This window comes from Vicia villosa, unplaced genomic scaffold, assembly GCF_029867415.1.
Source record: "Vicia villosa cultivar HV-30 ecotype Madison, WI unplaced genomic scaffold, Vvil1.0 ctg.001125F_1_1, whole genome shotgun sequence".
NCBI lineage: Eukaryota > Viridiplantae > Streptophyta > Magnoliopsida > Fabales > Fabaceae > Vicia > Vicia villosa.
The window spans coordinates 402466-408038 of record NW_026705492.1 but is presented as its reverse complement, the minus strand read 5'-3'; positions in this window follow the sequence as shown (position 1 = coordinate 408038).

The window sequence follows — 5573 nt, the reverse complement described above, 5'->3', positions numbered from 1 at the left end:
TGTCATGAATGAAAATGCAATGTTTTCAAGGATCTTTAGGAGTTAAGTTAGCAACATTGGAAAGTGATTTGGTCGCATATTTGTTTGAAGAATTCTGACTCTTGTCTTTGAACATCCTTCTTTGAGAATCAAGCTCACCATATCGAGTGGGTCATCGCCTCTGATTCGGGATACTTCTGAATTTGGAGGTACATGGCCAAAGGAAAGTAAATCCTCTTGCCCCTTGTTAGGTGCTAAACCTTTGAATCGGCAGGTATGTGGCTAAAGGAAAATAAATCCTCTTGCCCCTTGATAGGATTTTAGTCCTTGATAAGAGTACCTGAAATTGTGCGCCCTAAATCCCTAAGATCCTTGAAAGGGTTAGTTAACATGCTATGTTATGATGTCATGATGTAATGCGAGTGCGATGCAATGCATTAAGTAAAGCATAAGGTCATAAGGACGAGATGTCCTACAGGCAAATCCTGCAAGGAAATAAAAGGTTAAAGCATAAGGTAATGAGGACGAAATGTCCTACCAGCAAATCCTGCAAGGAAATGGAAAGGTTAGAGCATAAGGTAATGAGGACGAAATGTCCTACAAGCAAATCCTGCAAGGAAATGGAAAGGTTAGATAACAAACAAGTCACACAAGAGTCCTTAAGTTTAAAGGCTTGCATGGAGTATGACCGGGTAACTACCCTTCCCCAAAGGTACTTCTAAGGATAAGGATGATATCAGCAACGGGTTCTACCAAGTTACTCAGAATTGTCAGCCCCTCCAAAGCACCCTCGAACATGGTACATGCATACCACGCAATGATACTTTGAGAGAGAACCTATCTGAGTTGTAGTATCGGGTAGCGACTATGCCCTTAACATGCATCAAGAGTAGTCCCCCCACCACGTTCCTAAAGGCCAAGATGGGTTAAAGGTGACTAAAGGTCCTTGAGCTCCGACGCACCCAAAGATACATGCGTAAACCTCTCTCATGCAAAAGAGGTACACAATAACCAGTGGAGGCCTAACTCAAGCGCGAACTTCATTTTGACCAATCCCAAGCATGCACAAGGGAGGTCTCCATGACTATGCCGCTCCTATCTTAAGGTGCACTCGAATCCGGGTATAGGATTCATCTTCCATTCAATACCCAAAACAACCTTGGAAAGTAAAGCAAGCAAACAAACAATTACTAAAGTGATCCTAAACTTTAAGGTAACCCCTCTTTTAATTCGAAAGCATCCCCAGCAGAGTCGCCAGTTCTGTAACTCGGTGAACTGACTTTTTAATAATGAAAATGTTGCGGTAAGCAAGAGTCGCCACCGACTTTTATTTTATCCAATTTTAGGAAAGGCTAAAAGAAAAGGAAAAGACCTTTTAAAAAGATTTTGAGTCCGGGGGGTAAGTTATACAAAGGGAAGGTGTAAGGCACCCTTTGCATCCATGGTTATCCATGGGCTCTTAATTGCTTAGCTCACTTTGTTTGTTTGATTTGTTTGAAAAGAGCAGTGTGTAAAAAGTAAAAACTTTGTCCAAGGACTTTAGCTTGTAAATAAGCGTAGCCTTGTTTTGAAAGTATTTGAAATTGAGTTGGAAAAGTATTTTTAATTTTAATTTGAAAAGAGCGAGCAATTAGTAGCAACTACCCTAAGTTTGAAAATTCGTTTTTTTAGCTTTTCGAGGCGAAAGGATCTATCCATGCCATAAAGGGCAAGAAGTCTTTCAATTGGATGTTTAAGGGTCATCGAGTAATCGTTCGCCATAAGACTGTCCCATGCCATAAAGAGGGCAGGTAGTCTAAGGGAAGGATATAATAGTCATTAATCTTTTTAGGCATCATGCGAGGATACCTTAGCAATTGGGACAATCATCATGTTTTTACCGAGGCAGCTTCGAGGGGCAGAATTGATGATAATGAACTTAGGGCAACATTTTGTTTTGCTTTAGGTATCCTCGGAATCGAAGGACTTTGACTATTTAGTACACTTAAAGGCAACAAGGCAACAGGCAACAAAGGCAACCAGAGGGATTACCCTAAAGGTGTGTGGGTGCAACAATCACGTGGTTGTATTCGAATATTTTATCTTGTTAGTGATCTAACGTTTGATTAATTAATCTTGTCACTCCCTACATTACAAACCACACAATAATAATAATAATATAATAATATAATTTAAGTGCCTTCAAGGCCAAACAATACAACCAGTAAACAGTTACATAATAGTGGGGGAAGGGAATAAGAAACCAGCGGATCCCTTAAAAGGGTTTGACATAAGTAATAATAAACGAAGAAAAATATCAAGGTTAAGGTTTAGGGTTACCAATATCCGTAGCTTTGGCAACTTGACGAACCTTTAGCTTCGATTAATGAAGGTTGATGGGCAGAGTTTTGCCTTGAGCATGAGAAGCATTGACCCTGACCATTGGAGAATTGACAAAGGAAAAGAAAGCAGTGAGTGTATGGCTAATTCAAGGCAAACCCTATTTTGGGCGAAAGGCAAAAAAATAAAAGTAAAACAATATTTAAATAAGAAAAGAATTAGAAACTTAGCTTTCGATTGGCATGGCGCGTAGTCGGGAAATCTTGATTAACCCTGAAAAATTGTAAATGTCCATGAAAATGATCTGAAAGCCTCAAGTGTGGTACCTCGCAAAACAAGGAAGTGTTAGTAACACAAAATAATGTATGAGGAAATCAGTGGAACTATGAACAAATGTTAATCGAAAATTAAGCAAAAGAAACTAAAATTTAATACATGAAATAAATATTTTTGGTATTTTCTATTTGAGAAATAAAATCTAATTAATCTAACTAAATAAAATATTTTTGTGTTTTTGAACGTATATGAATAGCCTAAATTAATAAAAATAAAAACCCAATGCAAACTAAATTAATTCTAAAGGTAATGAATAAAATGTTCTTTTTATTAGTCAGTGACTCATAACAATGTTAGATTAATAGGAAAATTACAATTATGAGAAAATTAATTAAATATGCTGAATAACTAACTCAAAAAAAAAAACAAATTTAACTAATTATCTTATAGGTATACATGTGACATACACTTATATCATAACATCAGAATAAAAAAGTCTAATTGTTAATATGTGAATGAAGTTAGTACTTGAATTATAATTAAATTAAATTGAAAGAGACACCTATATGAAAGGCCAAAATATGTTGCATCTTTTACCGCACAGTACTCTCTCTTTTCTAAACAAAATTAACACCATTAAGTAGAATAATTCAACACCACATTGACCCACCAATAATTGTATGACACTTGGTAATAGAATAATAAAAATAAAACAAAAAATTTAAACAAACAACACAACTATACAGATCCACGGAAGGTAGCCAACATATTCTCTTTACCACCCATTCTATCTCTATCTCTTCTTCATCATAAATGTCTAGAATTGAATCACCATGAAAGATTTTAAAATCACAACCGTACGCAAAACCCCCAAAATCACAATTAAAATAAAGTGAAAAATGGAGAGATCGTACCTTGAGCGGCGTATCGGGTTCGCGGCGGAGGTTGCTCGAAGACCAGAGGCGGCGATCTTGTGAGTATGCCGCTGCGAATTGTTGTTCACGATGATGCTGTGACGTGATGAACAGGTGCGATGGATAGATGAAGATGAAGGTTCGATGTCGTTGCCCGGTCTGAGTTGTTGTTGATGTTTCGTAGATGATGATGAAAGCAACGGATTGATGCGCCTTTGATATTGAAGATGCAGAATCGTTGATGAAATACGAAGTGGGAGTTGTTGCCGAGTCTTGTTGCGCGAAGTTGGAGGTTGAGGCTGCGAGATGCTTCGTCGTATTCACCGAGTTTCATCAGTGATGCGTCCAAATTATATCTTTCGCAACGTGGTTGTTGATGGCGTGGAGCGTGGATTCGTCGGAGCCACAACGGCAATCTATAAGCAAAATTGAAACAACAACAACCTGAATAACAAAAATCATTCAATCTCTTATTGTTTTTTGAATCTTGTAAATCTTAATCTGAGATTATGAATTAAGGTTTATTGTTAATGTTGCAAATCTGGTTTGGATTCAGTGTCATCTCAGTTGGCTGTTTCACTTTTGATCTCTTCCCATTCTTCTTCTTTAATTTCTCCTTCAATTTCTCCTGTTAGTTTGACTGCCGGCATCAGTAATTAGTAATGATAGAATTGTTGTAACGGAAAGAGCGATGGATCCGAGAGGCGTCTTCGGAGATCGGGGACTGAACGCGGGGGTGGGTGGACACGCAGCTTTAGGGAGTTCTACCGTCGGTCAGGTTGTAGCGCGACTGCTATGAGGCTGTGCTCGGTGGGATGTCTGATTTGCATAGATTGTTATTTCTGGATTATGCTTCAAGTTGCTCTTTTTTTCCTGCCAGAACCTGAGAATTGTATGGAAAATTAGGTGTTAGTATAAGGGTTGCTGTTCTTTGACGTGAGAAGGAGATTTAGAAAAAAAGTAGGGTTGAAATTCTTAGTCAAACCAAATCTCCCTCTTTAGGTTAGGATTTTGTATCTATTTATAACATAAATTTAGGTTAGAAATAACTAATAAAGAATAAAGTCCATAATTAACAAAAATAATAAAAAGCCCAACAATCAAATATTTTTGATAGGGAGTTATAATTATTTTAATTAATCGTGGTCCTCTTCTAAAATATGACAAAAATCTATTTTAGAATATTTTATAAATTTATGATAAAAATGCAAAAAGTGGAAAAAAGTAATATGCATGAAAATATTAAATAATTACAATAAAAAACTAATTTTGTTATTTTTGAATATTTTATGGATTTTTTTGATAAAAATGAAGTTAGAAATAAAAATAGAAAACTAATAAAAGGGGAAAAGTGTTAGAAGTGGGATTCGACCCAGTGACCTCTTAGTCGTGCGTTTTTTTTGTCCTCAAATTCTTACCAATTGCGCTATGTCAATTATTCAAAATAAAATGACATTCGTAATTATAAGAGGGCAAATTTTGGGGTATGACATTCAGATTCCTGTATTTGGTTGCAATTGGGTTGAAAATAATAATGGCATACGAATGGATAAGTCAGGATTTTTGCAAGTGGATCTCAATAGGGTAGGGTACAAAGATGAGCCTTTCATTCTAGCCTCTCAAGCTAAACAATTGTTCTATGTCAATGATCCGACAAGTACGAAATGGTCTATAGTGCTTTTATCTAACAAAATAGTTGATGAAAACATTGAAGATCAAGGTGATATTGGTGTTGGCATTGAATCTTGTACAAGAAACGATCAAAATGAGAATGAATCTTGTACTAGAAATGATCATAATGAGGGTATTTGGATCAATCCAACCGTCCGCTTTGTTAAGAGACGCGTAGAACACAATCCTACCAAGAAAAGAAAGAGACGTTAGTGATAAAGGTAAAAGTATACATATTCCGACTAATTTTCTTTATTCAATTTGTACCGATTATTTTATTCAATAGTATAGTACTTATTCAATTTTGGTGCATATTCTCGTTTTGTACATAAGTTTTGAACCATGTATCCGTTTGTTGACTTCTTTACATGTAACTATACTATTTTGACGATTCGGGAGCTGCTCATGCACTTA